Genomic DNA, 18,005 nt, shown 5'->3' on the forward strand with positions numbered 1-18,005 from the left:
GTAGATGGTGGTCGATGATGTGAAATAATTATGCACACGTTTTATCCAACTAATTTTAACCAACTATTAGTCCTAAGGCAGTGTACCTAGTCAAAAACAGAATAACACAAATAATCGGGTATCAAACACAAGAAACATAATGATTAGTTAGTTTTATCTACTAATTACATAAATTACTATTTAGTTATTTAATAAAAGAAATGGGTTTTTTCTTTATTTTTGCAAGACTATAAACTTAATTAATCAAATTAAAACTAATTATCAACTAATTAAATAAAAAGAAAAACTAAAAGCAAGAAACACAAAAGATGATTTTAACCAAGATAAATGAGACTTTCGTTTAGATTCGATATACTTGCTATTATGGATGATTTAATGGAAGTCCAATGGATTAATGCTTCGTTGGTTACAGATTCCTAAGATGACCAGGTTAATGCTCACTAACCTAATCATTTAGCAAATAAGTTCATTCATTTGGTGATCAGGCGGATACACTAACAAATTGACTAGTGTTCGGTTCAAGTTATATTGGACTTATAATGGATTGATCAATTTGGTTCATTAATTCAATTCAATATATGATCGGTCCTCATATATTAGCTACTACATTTACTTAGCCACTTTTCTATTTAACCTTAGGTTTTGGTCAAAACACTAATCCTACAATTTTGCAATTCACAATATCATAAGATTCAAGTTGATCAAGAATGTAAGGTCATGCAAACTTAATTATACTCAGCAGTAAACAGAAAAGTAGTTCTCCTAGGAAAATAGAGGCTCTTTAATAAGCTAAAATAATAAATAACCAACTTTGCCTAATCCAATCCATAAATTAACTCATAAATAAGCAAGAAATCTATTCTAAACGAAAGTTAGGGTATTTAGCCCATAACTTCAGCAAATAAACATGTAAAAACGAAATTCAACTTGTAAGCCATGATCAAACACAAGAAGAATAAGTAAATATAAGAAGTTTTGCCTCAAATATCTAAAATTCAAGTTTCTAATCGATCTTCTACAACTCCAAGCTTCCAAGTACGTTCATGGCCTCCAAAAGTCGACTAAAACTCCAGAAACAGTTGGTTTTCCAGAGGAATATGTCTTCTATACATACTTTTCTCGAAGTCAGTCCACCATGTCGTGGCAAGTCCACCATGACGTGGTCTTCGGGTTTTATCATGTAATCCGCAAGTCATCGAGATTCATCGGGAAAATTCAAAACGCCACGTCGTGGTAATGCCACCATGAGGTGGTAAGGAGACTTTTCTTCATTTTAGCCTTGATCCAAGTTCCTAGCTTCTAGCTTCCATTTTGCTCCCGATCATGTCTTTTGCTTCTACATCACAACATATAATAGATTAAGTAACTTTTGTTCTATAATGAGCACATATATATATATATATATATATATATATATATATATATATATCGATATGCACAAATCAAAATACCCCACACTTAATCTTTGTTTGCCCCCAAGCAAACAGATTTTTAACTTACCAATATTGCATAAAACAATCCATTTAAAACCTAGCCATTATCCCAAGACCGCAATGCATGTATTTGTGTCTATAATTCCTAAAAACTTTCCATTCCTAAATACTCACAATCCTTATGAACCTTCACCCCTTAGCTTATACGACACTCATTTTTGTAACCCTCCGTATCCATCCTCAGAAATCTTTCTTAACCCCAATGTATTTTTGGTTAAACTACCAAGCATACATATATTCTAGAAAGAATTAGAACTTTGATACCACAATGGAGCTCTTTGAATTCATCTCTTATTTGATATTTGCTTTTTAATTTCTTTGAATCCACCACCTTCTTGTTTGATTTTTAGTATCTTCAATTTTTGATTCCTCAAAATTTTTGATCTTTTGATTTTCATAATTTGATAGCTCCAAAATTCGTTCAACTTTTGTAATTTCTCTCTTTTTTTTTATCTCCTTTTTTCACTCAAATCCTACATGTTTATGCAAGGAGCTTAACTTCAACCTTTATTGGTTATAGGTATTAGTTTAAGTGCAATGACTACATAAGCTCTCCTAGATGAATTTTCAGATACACGGTGCAAAACTTGTTACATCGTACAAACTACCAGATTATCTTTCATATCTCATGACTTTTCACTAGGAACAGGAAGACACAAATACACTATAACATGTGTTGGCTCGGGTAAACATTTGGGCTCTCATCGGATCATCTCACACAATACTAGCAAAAAAATTAACTGCTATATTTTCCTAAATTAAACTATTATTTCAAGTTTATGTGAATGCATATTGTAAAAATTAGCAATTTTATGATAATGCAATTTTTGTCAAAAATCAAATGATTGTACTTTAATGTAATCAACCCCCTACCCCCACACTTATTTGATGCAATTTCCCTATTACATGCAATGCAAAACATAAAAGAAAAAGGAAGAAAAAAGAACTGACTCCCCCGGGATAGAAGTTGCAAGGTCGATCATGTTACTTGTGTGTCGAGTAGCTCCCCAATATGTGGAAATATAGAAGTTTTTTTACTGATATGGAACTTGTCTTTAAGAGTTGGACATTTTGTACTTCATTAGGTGTAGGAAAAGTACTCTGGAAATTGAACTTGAGACCGTCACCACGTCGTGGTTACGTAGACCACGTCGTGTTATGAATTCGAAAAATAGAATACGTACGTTGTAACGACACCACGTCGGGGTATGTGTAAAAAATGTGAAATTTCATTCCAATAGTAGATTTCTTTAATAAACTTTGGTCACTAATGATAATATAAACTTCTAAAAATGTGACTCTTCAGCTCTTATGATCAAATAAATGTTCTCTATGCTCAAATTCGTCTCTCTCGTTGTATTCTTAACCCCTCACTTAAATTCATCAAAGTCTCTCGAAATATACTTCTATCATGAAACTCGAACTTTTGGGAAATCTAGACACAATAAACGATAATAACATGGAAACAAACCAAACAAAGTACTTAAATCCTAAAATTACCATAATCCTAGAAAATAGAAAATTAAACAAACCAAGAAAAAAAACAAATAAAAGTGTCTTAAAAACCACTCAAACAACCAAAAATAAAAAGGATAATTCATTCGTCGTCATTTTCTCTTCCACCTCCAACGACTCCTCCATCTTGTTCCGCCCAAAGTTCATCCCAAGTTGGGATGTATGGGTAGGAAACCGGATACCCACTCGAACGTTGAATGTTCATATGTTGCATCATAATATCGACGTGTATATTGGTGTACTCAACGCCTCTTCCCAAATTATCTTGATATCAATGCATGGCAACATGGAAAGGATCCATCGGTAAGTCATCTTTGGTAGGAATCATGGGGGGTTCTTCTTCCACGTTGTTGGGTCTTTGTCTTACTCTCCTCCCTGATCGGTCTCTTTGATTGTCATTCGACATTAAGAAGTTTCCAAACCCATTGTCAACCCCTATATTGGCTTGTTTGAAAAGTAGGGGACTAAAAGTTTTACCCCTTTCCATAGTTAGCATAAAGGCTTCCCTTTTTGGAAAACCCCAAAATACTTGGCTAATCGAGTGATCAACATTCCACAATACAAAGGTGTCCCCCAACGATCCTTCCTTGCTCGGTTGGCTAGAAAATCAGCCATATGGCAAGGAATATACACAAGTACCCCCGGAGAAATAAGGCTCCACATATAGAAGACATCCAGACTTGGGACATTGTCCCCCTTCTGCCTTTGGTTGATAGTATTTTTAATTAACCAGTGCAAAAGGCAATGGATGGGAGACCATATATCACTTTTCTGAGCAGTTCCCGATTGATAGACCCCATTGGCGATTGTGGGCTAGTAATTGGTTTCCTTGAAATCTTCACTTAAATTGAGGCGTTGAGCAATAAATTCAATGTACTATTCAGTGTGCACTTCTGATGGTAAATAGAGCTCTGTCCTCAATGCAAAATCTGCCAAACTCAACTCCCTTCGTTCCTCTCCTAGACAAAAAAAGTGATATTTTTCTATCATGAAGTACTTTCTTCTTGTGGAAATAAACAGTAGCCAATAATTCCACACATAACTCCTTGTAAACAGGTTCTTGAATCCGGAAAAGTCATCTCCAACCCATGAAAACAAATTGGCCTTGCACCTCGTCAAAAGCCTTAGTTAAGTATGGTTCAAGCGAATCCGATAACCCGAATTCTTCCATCCAAGCCCAGTTAATTTCAGTCAGGATATGCACTTTTATTTCGATCAGCCAAGCTAACTTATCATTCCATTGAATTATAACTTTCAGTATGACAACATTTGGAAATGAATACCAAGGAAAGTCGGCATAACTTCCTTGGGCTTGATTCATGTGACCCCTACCCTACATGATATGTACAAGAAATAGATAACACCATTCCAAACAACCAATTTAGGATTAGGAAGAAAATCAGTTAAAATAATAAGCAAAAACAAGCACCACAACGAGTCCACGACATCTCATCGTGGTCGACGAACTGTCGTACAGTAAACAAAAAATCGAATGAATTTCAAGCTATCTTAACTCAAATCAAGTTCAAGGATTTGCTTAAGCTAACAAAATACATGTTTTAGTGAATGATTCATGGCAAAAATGACCATAATTAATTCCAAATCGAATCAAATTAGGACCCCTAAGTTACCAAATACTCTAAATTATAGTTCACATCAATGAATTCCTGCCATAGATGCAGTAATATGCAATTATTAGGACTTAAAAACATGTAAAAATCATACATTTTTCCTTTGAAAAACTTGAAATTAGAAGAAGAATGGAGTAGGAACTCGTAAGGTAGCAAACACGAAGTGATTGGAATGGAAGTAAAAAAGAGAAAGTAATATTTTTAGGTTAAAATCCCTAAAAATTGATTGTGTTTAAAAAGTCACCACGTCGTGGTTTAGGCACCACGTCGTGGTCTACGAGTGAAATTTGTTCTGTTGTAAACTCTAAAGATATCACGTCATGGTAAATAAAGTAATTTAATTCTGGATCAATTTTCATAAAAACTTCCACCCCATACTTATTCCATGCTTGTCCTCTCAACAAGATCCAAAAAGAAATTCAAAGAAGTGAGAAATCAACAAAATAAAATAAAATAATCAAATAAAAGAAAAGGAAAGAAAAATGAAAACTCTAAATCACAAGTTGCCTCCTGCAAACACTTCTTTTTGGAGAGTCGTGAGTCGGACTCCTTGCCGCTCTACCTTGTGGCGGCTACTGTCAATTTCATGATTTCTCTTTCATTTTCCTCAATTTGCATTGCTTCTTCGTAATGCTTTACTCTATGTCTATTAACCTTGAAAGTAGTGTCATCTCTTGCGATTAACTATATAGCTCAGTGTGGAAATATTTGCTTCAAAATAAACGGACTATTCCATCGTGTCTATGATTTCCCAGGAAAAATTTTCATTCTTGAGTTGAAAAGGAGAACTTTTTGCCCTTCTTGGATATCCTTACGCCCTCTCAACCTAGCATCATGCCATATCTTTGTTTTTTCCTGGTAGATCAAAGAGCTTGTGTAAGCTTCATTTCTTAATTCCTCTAGGGTATTTATTTGCATTAGACGATTGGTTCGTAATTCGGCCAACTCAAAATTGCAAGTCTTCAAAGCCCAATATGCCTTGTGTTCAATTTCAACCGGCAAATGAAAATTCTTTCCAAATAATAACCTATAAGGTGTAGTACCAATAGGTGTTTTAAAGGCAGTTCGAAATTCCCACAATGCATCATCTAGTTTTTCGAACCACTTCTTCTTGTTGCTACCAACCGATCATTCAAGAATCTTTTTTAACACCCAATTTTTGACTTCGGTTTGCCCACTTGTTTGCGGATTGTAGGGTGTTGAAAATATATGGTGTATACCATATTTTTGTAACACTTTGGCTAGTTGTTCATTTGCAAAGTGAGTTTCACGATCGCTTATTAGCGCCTTTGGCACACCGAAATTATAAAACAATATTTTTAAGAATTTCACTACCACACGAACATCATTTGTTGGTAAGGCTTGTACTTCCATCCATTTTGAGACATAGTCAACTGCCACTAGTATGTAATTATTCCCTCGAAAAGTCAAAAATGGTCCCATAAAATCGATACCCCAAACATCAAATACTTCACAAACTTGGATGTTATTTTAGGGCATCTCACTTCAGGAAGAAATGTTTCCCGATCATTGGCACGAGTCACATTCTTTAACAAATTTGGTGGCCAATAGAATTCCGAATCAAATACTTTCTTTGCCGTGTAATGTGCTCCGTGATGTCCTTCGGTGGGTCCGTTATGATACTGCTTCAAAATTTCCAAACTTTCTTTCTGGAATATACATCTTCTAATCACACCATCCGCACAGCTTCTAAAGAGATATGGTTCATCCCAAAAGTAGAATTTGACTTATGAAAATAATTTCTACTTTTGTTGATGAGTCAATCGATTTCAAAGATAATCACGAGCCAAATAGTTTGCTATATCAGCATACCATGGCTTCTCCCCTGTGATCACCATTAGATATTTTTCGGGAAATCGTCCCCAATATTGTGTTCTTCCAATTTTTCCATTTCCAGGTTTTCCAGTCTCAAGAGGTGATCAGCCACCACATTTTCCATACCCAGTTTATCCTAATCTCGATGTCAAATTATTGCAAGAGTAGTACCCATTGGATCAATGTTGGCTTAGCATCATGCTTAGCAAATAGATACTTAAGAACATAATGGTTAGTAAAGACAATAGTTTTGGACAAAACTAAATAAGGGAGGAATTTGTCAAAAGCATAAACAATAGCTAGAAGTTCTTTTTCGATGGTAGTATAATTTTCTTAGTTCGAGTTTAGTGTCTTACTTGCATAATATATAGGTAGAAAATGTTTATCAACCCTTCGTCCGAGGACCGCTCCTATCGTGAAATCACTAGCATCGCACATGAGCTCAAATAGGATGTTCCAATTTGAGGCGATCATGATCAAGATATTGGTTCATTTTTCTTTCAATAACTGAAAGGCTTCAAGACATTCGTTTGGGGATTTGAATGTGGCACCTTTCAAAAGAAGTTGGGTTAATGGCCTTGTAATTTTTGAAAAATCTTTTATAAATCGACGGTGAAATCCCGCATGGCCTAGAAAACTTCTTACCCCTTTTACGTTTGTTGGAGGTGACAAATTAGCTATAGTGTCAACCTTTGCACGGTCCACCTCTATCCCCGATTTGGAGACTTTATGTCCCAAGACAATCCCTTCTTTAACCATGAAATGGTACTTCTCCCAATTTAAGACCAAGTTGGTCTTTTCACATCTAACAAGCATCAAGTTGAGGTTAGACAAGCAATCATCAAAAGAAGACCCAGAAACAGAAAAATCGTCCATGAAGACTTCCATGAACTTTTCAACCATGTCGTGGAAAATAGTCATCGTGCATCTTTGGAATGTGTTTGATGTGTTGCATAACCCGAATGACATCCAACGATGAGCAAAATTCTCACTTGGGCAAGTGAACATGGTCTTTTTTGGTCTTAAGGATCAATATGGATCTGAAAATATCCTGAAAAACCACCTAAAAAGCAATAATAAAGTTGACCGGATAATATTCAGAGCATTTGATCAATAAAGGGTAAAGGAAAATGGTCTTTTCAAGTGGTATCTTTTAGCTCGTAATAATCGATGCACACATGCCAACCGGTTACCGTTTTCATAGTAATAACCTCGTTCTCTTTGTTTGTCACCACCGTCATGCCTCCTTTTTTAGGAACCACATGCACTAGACATACCCATTGGCTATTCGATATTGAGTAAATAATTTCGGCATTCAAGAGTTTAACTACCTCTTTCTTGACTACTTCTTGCATGTTCGGGTTTAATCTCATTTGGCGTTGCACCATTGGTTTAGCTTCCTTTTCCAAATTATTTTATGTGAACATTATGAGGGACTAATTCCCTTGATATCGTTGATCTTCCATGCGATGGCATTCTTTCGTTTCTTGAGTACTTCAACTAGGCTTTCCTTTTCTTGTTGTATGAGATCAACTGCTATGATGCCTGGCTTTTGTTCATTTTCTTCCAAGAATGCATATTTTAGATGTTCGGGCAAAGCTTTTAACTCGATTTTTGGTTTTTGTTCAGTGATCACGAGATGGGCATTTTGCCACGTCGTGGTGTCACAGTTTTTTTGTAAGGTCGAGTAAATTCAGAATACCACGGCATGGTGTTATTACCACGTCGTGGCAGGTCTTTAATTTCCTTTTCAGTTTATTGTACTCACTCTCTTCAAGTAGCTTCTCTAAATCTTGCAACTCATGTTCACCATCAAAATCACCTTCTTGTAGAACCATGTAACCCCTGTTTCCTTTTCCTTCCATCCTCAAGCTCTTTCTCCAAATTTTAATAAAACATATCTACCGAAAAAGCCATGTCATCACTTATTCTTGAATGTTTTATTGCTCTATTAACCCTAAAATTTACCGCTTCTTTTCCAACTTGAAGAGTGGGTTTGGATTCTCTTATATCTACCAAGGTGCGAGTGGTGCTCAAAAAGGTCCTTCCAAGAATAATTGGCACTTTATTGTCTTCCTCCATATCTAGAACAATGAAATCTGCGGGAAAAAAAAAAACTTGTCAATTTTAACTAATAAATCTTCACATATTTCTCTTGGAAAGGCCACCATTTTGTTTGTTAAGTGGATGGCCATGCGAATCGGTCTTGGTTCTAGGAGGTCAAGCTTCTTGAAGAATGAATAAGGTATTAAGTTGACACTTGCTCCTGAATCCGCTAGAGCATAACTTGTGACTAGATTTCTGAATTCACATGGAAGTGTTAAACTACCCAGATCACCCATCTTCTTTGGTAGCATGTTCAACATAACAACTGAGCAGGTCTCCTTTAGTATAAATTTAGACACCTCTCCCGTCTTCTTTAGGTTTGTTAAGAGATCCTTAAGGAACATCGTGTACTTTGGCATTTGAGTTAAGGCTTTAATAAACGGAATATTGATTTGAAGGGATTTGATATGCTCTAGGAACTTCTAGTAGACTTCATGTAACATCTCAATGGCGAGGTACTTCTAATTTCAGCCTTATAATTTAATTATGTTGCATTTCAGTCCCTAAGAAGAAGAAAGTGTTCGTTGGAAGCCCTAGTAACATTTTTGTAATTTGACTCGAATGGGATGTAATGTCCGTAGATCCGGGCTAGTCAATTTAGAGGCAATATGGGTCGAAAATGACTTTTCGACAAAAGATTATTAAGAATAAATAATCTCAACCAAGTTTTAGTATATGTTACAAGGTTCCCGTACATATAAAGAGCGTCAAAATCCGAGTTATAACGAAGAAGTTATGACCCGTCGAAGTTTCGTGACGGAACCGACACGATACCGGGAGGCGTAAATAGCGAATTTACGATAGAGCGAGATTTAGCCTTAGTGATCTAAACGAAATTCGTAGTATATGTTAAACCGATAGTGTGCATAAAAAGAACATCCACGTATGAGGAAGTTATGATTTTTCTAAGATTTAGCATAGCAGTGCACAACCCGAAATCTGAATTTTAGATCGGTCGATTTTTAGCCAAAATAATCTAAACGATAAATGAAGATATCGTTAATAGGAGTTAAACAATAAAAATACAGTCAAAAATGGAGCTCGTATGCGAAAGATATGGACGAAGCTGAGTCCCTACTCTTCGAGCGTTGCGAATTCGATACAGTTTTGTAAATCTGAGATAGAGTGATAATTAGCCAACGAGGTCTAAATTAAAGTTGAAGATCTCATTAATAGGAACTCAACGGTAAAAATACAGACAAAAACGGAGCTCATATGCGAAAGTTATGGACGAAGCTTAGTCTCTACTTTTCGAGCGCGGCGAATTCGATACAGTTTTGTAAATCCGAGATAGAATGAGAATTAGCCAACGAGGTCTAAATGAAAGTTGAAGATCTCATTAATAGGAACTCAACGGTAAAAAGACAGAAAAAAACGGAGCTCGTATGCAAAAGTTACGGACGAAGCTTGGAGACTACTTTACTATACAATTCCTATAAATAAGAGATGAACTCTTCATAATTTCCTCACACCTTCAAACCTTTCTTTCTCTCTCTAACCTCCCTAAACCCCTCCCAAGTCTAGGGAACCTCCCTATCACGAGAAGAAATCCCCGGAGAGCCCGACGGCTCCGAAAAGAAAAACTTTCGGCTCGGAAACGCTGCTCCAACGAAGTCCGGTTTTTAATAAAAACCCGTTGTAAGTGAGTTACGCCTATACTATATTTAATATAGCTTTTATTTAATTATAGTAACATTATTAGGACCTTAAAATAATTATTTGGGCTATTATTATGAGTTATATTGAGTGTTATTTAACGCTTATATAATAATAATAATAGCTAGACTATTAATTAGTCGCGATTAACGTTAAAACTAAACTCTAGTGGTATTAATACTAGGTTTTGGTCAAGGAAAAATTGTTTTAAGAAGTAACGAAGTGATGTCCGAGTGCTGAGTCACCACCTTACCAGGTGAGTGCATAGTTACTTTCAGCTTACACATAGATATGAAGTATTTTACATAAATTACGTGCTATGTGTGCATATTATCAGAATACTGTATATGTATTTTATATCTACAAAATGTGTTGGGTAAAACATGGGTAGATGTAATAGTTGTTGTGTGACAAAATAAAATAATGAGAGGCCTCGTTATAGATGTTATTGATGATTCAGTCATCTAGCGGAGTATAGATGACGACCAAGGACTATTCTAGACAGTGCAGTGGAACACTAGCAGGCTCGCAACCTGTAGGTGTTTATTTGAACTGTGTGTTTATTTGAACTGTGTGCTCACCAGATGTATTCCATCCCCCACATGGTTTCTTTAAGGACATTTATTGCTGAGGAATCCCCTTAGCAGTAGTATCCATCCCGATGATAGTCCTTAGACTAGGTCCCTTGTGTTAGATGTTTTAGGGACGTAAAGTGAGGATAACGGGAACGGGTAATCGGGTTTGTTTAGTTTGATAAAGTTAATAAACTTATTTATTGTGGGTTGAAAACCCTATGTGCTCACCAGGCTTCCAAGCCTGACCCACTCAGTTTCTTGTATTATAGGTAGTGGCGCATGAGTATAGATGTGATGTATTGGGATGAGAGATTAATGGATTTTAGGCCTATAAATACGGAATAATGTAGTAAGGCCTATATTGTATTATTTTTGCTTATGATCTATATCGTACATGACATCCCGAGTCTTTTTAATGAAATACATTTCTACGGAAAGGCTTTTGATAAATCTTTATCATATATTGTTTTGGGACAAATTCCGCAACACTTTTATTTAAAATATTACTCTGATTTTTAAACAAAGCATAAACAAAATCGGTCTTTTCTGGTCGTGAAAATGGGGATGTCACATGGGAGTACGTTGGGCATACATCAACATACGTTGGCGTACTTGCCAGGTTTGGAAACCCCTATTTTTAGGGTTTAGCTCATATATAAGCATCATTATAACCACATTTCCCCTCACCTCATCAGCCTCCATCCATCTTGAGACATTTTGCAACCCTAATTCACCTTGAGAAGCCATTTCTAGCCTAAAAATGTGTATTTGTGTGCTTAGAAGAAGAAGGAAGAAAGCCAAGCTCATCTTGAAAGAGTGAAGCACTTTGGATCTGGGACTTCTTCTTCATTTGCAACCATTCTAAGGTAAAAAGCTTTCAACTTTATATTTCAATCATATAGATCTAGAAATGGGGGTTTTAGTGATGCTTTTGGTCTCAAAATGTTATATCTTAAGCATGGCATGTTATTGATGTTTTAAGCTGTCCTTTCAGTCCCTTGGAAGCGTCCTAAGTCATAAAAATAAAGTCTTAATGGTTAGTTTTGCTCCATGCATCTTTTAGAAGGCCTTAATGGAATTTTTGGTTAGTTAAGTCATAAATTTGGAGAATTTATGACTCCTAGGAGGATTTTAGCCATGGATCTGAAGTTTGGACATAAGAGCTTAAGCCATTAAGCTCCTAATTCAATTTTTGGTCTTGCGAGGGTACACCCCGCGTACGAGGTCAACCACCCCGATAGTGGTCAACCTGCAAGGCTTCGTATACAACAAGTGTACCTCAGAAGTACGCCCCACGTATGTACCTTGAGCTGGCTTGGTCGAGTTGACTCGATTAGGTTAACTCGGTTGGGTTGACTCGGTTGACCTAGTTGGTTTGACTAGTTGACTTTGACTAAGTTTTACCTTGAGGGTATTTTGGGATTTTTATAGAAATTGGTCATTGGTGGGAATAAGTGTCATTTAGAAAGCTAAGATTCGGATTCGGGACCTCATCAACTTCTATTCAATTTGTGAGGTGAGTTTCATCACTATACCTACGGGTCGAAGGCACCAAGCCCAGCCCTTTGGATTTGATATCCATTTATGTATGCTATAGTGTTATAGTGATCTGTTAGATCGGTATCCTGGTATATAGGATGTCGTTATACCTAGTGATCAGTTGATTTGTCTGTTGTCTGCTGGTTGATTATATGTTTATCTATTATATATATATATATATATATATATATATATATGTGTGTGTGTGTGTGTGTGTGTGTGTGTGTGCACATATTTGGTTGGTGGTTGAAGGTTTACTGTTTTGTGCGTGAGCCAACAGATCGAGGGCATTCCAACCCGATGGTTGAGTAGGCCCAAGGGTATTCCATCCTGAGGATGATAGGACCCATTGTGTATTTACTCTAAGACAAAACTGTAAAATTGGTCCTTGTGGTTTGTAAAAAACTTTGGATAAGGTCCAAAAAGTTTTCAACTTGCATGGAAGGTCCAAAATTATGAATTTTCCATGATTTTAGTCCGAAAAAACTTATAAAGACGATTATACCCTTCTATTTTATTTTATTTTTTGTATTTTTTTATAATTATTCTAATACCATTTTAACTTAAAAAATAAAAAGAAAAAGAAATGTATCCCCCACCCACCCATACGTTCTCTCTCTCTCTCTCTCTCTCTCTCTCTCTCTCCCTCTCTCTCTCTCTCTCTCTCTCTCTCTCTTTTTCGTCTTCTCCAACACACGAACCTACAACTTGGAAATAGCATTCCATCATCAAAACTGCAAAACCCCACCCACATAATTCCTGGTATGTTCACATAATTCATCTCCAAATCATTTGTAAAGTCATGTAGAACTAGGATGAATCCAATTTCTTTCAAGAATAAGTTGTTTCAATTGAGTACACTACAACTTTTTGAAATCAACAAGAGAGTGGTGTAGAATGGGAAACAAACTATGATTGAGATCATCGTTTCTAAGAATTCGTGGCAAGATTGCTTCACGAAGGGGTTCAACTAATCATCTTCTCTGGGCGTTTGAAGATCTGGGTTTTCAATTTTTTTCTCGATTTGTTATGATTGTGTTCAGTTTAAAGCATCTTCCATTTGGGGTTTCCATAATTTCACAACAATAAGATGGTTTGCATAGAAATTAAGGTTTGGATTGACTCAAAATGTATCGAGATTTTGAAGGATACAACATTAAAAAGAGGGTTTAGTTGTGATTCCACTATTGCTCCATGTTTTCATCCTTCTGTTTTCGATCCCACCACCGCTATATGTCGGAGCTTCCTCCACCTCTACATGTCTGGAGCTATCGTCGGAGATGGAGAGTTCGTCAGTGGGTCTTGAATCTAGAGATGAAACCCTAGTAATAGTCAGAGAAGCACAACTCACTGGCACGAAGAGCGAAGAAGGGGAATTCGTCGATAGGTCTTTAATCGTCGAAGCTGGAGAAATTATATCTAAGGTTTAGCAAAACTGGATTTTTTTGCAAAGTTCTCTAATGAAAATACACTATTAGTGTGTGTGTGTGTGTGTGTGAGAGAGAGAGAGAGAGACATAAGAGAGATAGAGTTTTACCCATTTTCTTTATATTATTATTATTGAAATGTTAATAAAATGTAAAAAAAAAATGTAAAAGGAAATAAATAAGGGTATAACCATCTTTTCAAGTTTTTTTTAGACTAAAAACACGGAAATTTCTTGATTTCTGAACCTTCCATGCAAGTTAAAAGCATTTTGGACCCTATCAAATATTTTTTACAAACCATAAAGACCAATTTTACAATTTTGTCTTTACTCTAACCCAAACAAATTATATATCTTTTTCATTAAAATAAAAAAAAAATAAAAAAATAAAAAAAAAATCATGAAAATTAGTGTTATTTTCTTAGGACATCTCAAAAATGAAATAATCTATCTACCTCTACCTCTCTAATAAATGAATCCTTAAAATCCACTTGGCATCTTTCCAAAGCTTATAATTGACACGTGTCAACTTCCTACGTTACCAGGATTTCTTTTCCCGCTCAAAGTGAATAATCCCATAAAATCATAACAAAAAATTATCAACATAATCCCGATAAATCGGGAATTATCTTCTTTCAGATTTGACTTGGATAGCGGACCTTCCATGATTATCTTTGATCACATCTTTTTCTGCGATTAAAAATATTCTACTACCCACAAACCTTCCTGCATTAATTTTAATAGTTTAATCCTCGGGTTTAACCCTACCATTGATGATTTGGTTGTAGGATTTAAAATGGTCATTTAAGGTCGGTCTTGACACCCCCCTCTACTGGTGATGAAGGTTCCATATTTAAATTTCCATGTTAGTTGATTTAATTTGTCTAAGTTTGTTTTAATAAGTATTATTGAAATCGTCTTAATATATGTTTTTGCAACTAATTTCTAACTTTGGTGCATGTGTGATCCACACAGTGGATTTACGTTTTAAGGTTTCTACTGCTCATCTATTTTTTGATGCAGGATAAGTGTTTAATTTTATGTATCTATTGAGTTATACTCGTTGTTTCATTATTTCCATTAAATACTTGCATGATATCTTTGAAGGAAAGAAGATGATGAAATTGTGAAATTTGCATGAATTATATAACAATATAATGTTAATGGTGAACATAATTTTTTTTTCCAGCTATAAATCGTTTGCTAATGAAACCATTTTTGTGTTCATTTAAATTTCCAAATTAGGGTAGACGATTATGTGCATACGACATATATGCTGAGATTGGTTTCACCTTATATGTTTATAAAATATGTGAATATAGTCATTTTCTAAAACTCGACATAGAACTTTAAAGATCTTTCCTTTTCGTTTTTTTTTTTTTTCATTTAGGTTTGATGGGTTGAAAGACGATGAAAATGAAAAGTGGTTAATCTTTTTATAAGTTTTAAAATAGTTGTGATGATTTGGACCAACAATTGACATGGTTTTTATGATTCTTTATCCAGTCTTCTTTGTATATATTCAATTGATCATGAAGTACCTTATCTACAATTTGCTGATATGTTAACTGCAAGATAAAGATGAGTCAACTTTGAGTGGAGAACTTGGATACAAATTGAAGGGGACTAGATAATTCTTATGATTGTTAATGTCTTAACTCAATGGTGATGGCTCCAACTATTGAAGGTCCTATATTTGGTGCTTACAAGATTTGGACGTCTAGAAATTAACATCTATATTTATAATGAACATGACCTGGATACCATAATGAGCAGTTTGTTTTGTTGAACTTGGGTTATCATTTTCATCGTATTTGGTTCAAGGGTATTAGAGATTTGTGATTTTATATATCTTTTTTTTCATTTTATTGGAAAATTTAACAGAAAGTGGATTTGTGGTTTTTAATATGAGTTCTTTTTGTAGGTGATATTCTGAAGACAAATGGAAATAAAACTCATCCGATCGATGAGTTTGAATTCAAGAAAAATGGATTTATGAAATTCAGGTTAGTTGCATTATTTTGGTTTGAATTACTTAATTTATTCATTGATAACTTTCAAAAATACCATATTAGATCAGATATGTTTGTGAACTCCATCTGAGATGGTGATGTTGTAATAGGTCCACTATTTTTCCTATTATTTCATATTCCCGTTATTTGTTTTTGTTTTTTTCTTGAATCGTGAAGCTTTATTCTTTATTAAATTAAGAAACTTAAAGAAAGAGGTAAACTTTGATCGTGTACTTAGTTCCATTATTGCTTATGTTGTCAAATTAGCTTGCTAAATTAATTTGCCTATGTTGTTATGGTTACTTCGTGTGCCAAAAGCGAGTTCTGTCAAACACTCAAATTCACATTCTTTTGCTTTGTTCTTCCCAATTTTGAATTTATGATCAAAGTTTATATATATTTCTTGAAGTGTGACTTTTCCTAATTGGTTTTTTGGTAAAGAGGACAAAACCGTATGGGAATTTATTGAAATTTTATTTAATTTTTATGTCATAATTTATTAAATGGACCATTTATGTAATGTTGTTTTCCCACATGAACCAGTTTTGTAACCGTTTACTACCACAAGGACCCTTTATGTAATAAATTCCTATGGCAGGATGCATTTCGATAACAGTTTTTTAAATGATTATCTTTTTTATAATGGCAAAAGGGTTTAGAGAAAAACCTTCAATTAGTAACGAGTTGTAATATGTTACTTTTCCAATTTCAAGTATGTACAATGTAATATTCCAGTGAACTGTTCTCATTTGCATATTCTTTATAAAGACAACAAGATAACAATCTATAGCCGTTAATTTATTTTCCATGAAGACAACAAGATAATTTTATGCTTTTCCATGATTCACTATGTTTGATTTTTTCCGGATTATACAATATTATATTTCATTATATAACATTATAAGTTTTTTTCATTATTCTATATGTAAAGAACGCCGTTCTTATCTTCAAACCATTTTGTATATAAATTTAAAGCAACAATTATAAAGTTACTCACAAATTATCTAAATTTGAAAGTTAATATTGGTTTTAAAATCATTTATTAATAATTATGGTTTTAAAGTATCAATATTCTTTTACTTTGTTAACCGTGGTTTCCACGGGTTATAACCTAGTTAAGATATTTAACCCTCAATAAGCTAAAGTGCATCGCATAAAAGAACGCAAATTTTAACTAAATAAAAATGTTAAATTACTCACTAATTCTATCAAATATTCAATAATTTTTTAAAAAATAGTGAATACAGGAGTATAAAATCGTGAGCGGCAGGATTCGAACATGCGCGGGCAAAGCCCACATGATTTCTAGTCATGCCCGATAACCACTCCGGCACGCTCACATTGACGATGTTAATCTCATTTAACGATTACTAAACTGTGTTACTCTAAAATTATAAACAAGTAACAGAAAAAACGTGATATATACTTGCAAACGACTTTAATGCTGGTGGCCAGTGGGTGTGAACAACATGTTATCACACCCCAAAGTTGTCACCTCACCAGCCATGTCAATTGTGTTATAATACAAATTGGAGGAAATTGACAACATGTTATAACATAAAGTGGTGATGGTGTTCCAATATTATAAAATGGTGTTAAGAGGAGAGACATAGAAAGATAAATATGTGCAACCAATGAGAGGAAAGAAAGACTCCCATTACTTTAAAATTATAAACAAGTTACAGAAAAAACGTGATATATACTTGCAAACGACTTTAATGCTGGTGGCCAGTGGGTGTGAACAATATATTATCACACCCCAAAGTTGTCACCTCACCAGCCATGTCAAAATTGTGTTATAATACAAATTGGAGGAAATTGACAACATGTTATAACATAAAGTGGTGATGGTGTTCCAATGTTATAAGATGGTGTTAAGAGGAGAGACATAGAAAGATAAATATGTGCAACCAATGAAAGGAAAGAAAGACTCCCATTACAATATGGTATCACGATAACATCTCTTAACATAACACCAAATAATATTAGAAGAAGGGGACGGTATTCCTTGTGTTATGACACCGTTATTTGATGCCACATAGGCATAACACCTCTCCCCCGTTGCCCAGTCTATGCACCTTAAACGAGTCAATATCGTATGTAAGGTCCATATCCATTCTTTGGCTATTTTACAACATGACGAAATGATATGGATTAAAATCAGCCACATTACATTTGTTTTTTTACCTTATATTGGTTAAAACCATCTTATATTC

General features: G+C 34.8%; 1 long non-coding RNA gene and 1 other non-coding gene across 2 annotated transcripts; one reads left to right on the top strand and one right to left on the bottom strand.

The window, feature by feature from the left end:
• The first annotated feature begins 14,475 nt into the window (after positions 1 to 14,475).
• Positions 14,476 to 16,020, top strand: LOC145018108 (uncharacterized). The gene is made up of 3 exons (XR_013666831.1): positions 14,476 to 14,621; positions 15,284 to 15,602; positions 15,702 to 16,020. It is a non-coding gene; the product is annotated as an uncharacterized LOC145018108 (long non-coding RNA).
• A 1,027-nt stretch (positions 16,021 to 17,047) lies between these two features.
• TRNAS-AGA (transfer RNA serine (anticodon AGA)) lies at positions 17,048 to 17,129 on the bottom strand. The gene has a single exon. It is a non-coding gene; the product is annotated as a tRNA-Ser (tRNA).
• Positions 17,130 to 18,005: the final 876 nt, after the last annotated feature.

This window comes from Lactuca saligna, chromosome 9 (assembly GCF_052625555.1).
Source record: "Lactuca saligna cultivar CGN05327 chromosome 9, ASM5262555v1, whole genome shotgun sequence".
NCBI classification, from domain to species: Eukaryota; Viridiplantae; Streptophyta; class Magnoliopsida; order Asterales; family Asteraceae; genus Lactuca; species Lactuca saligna.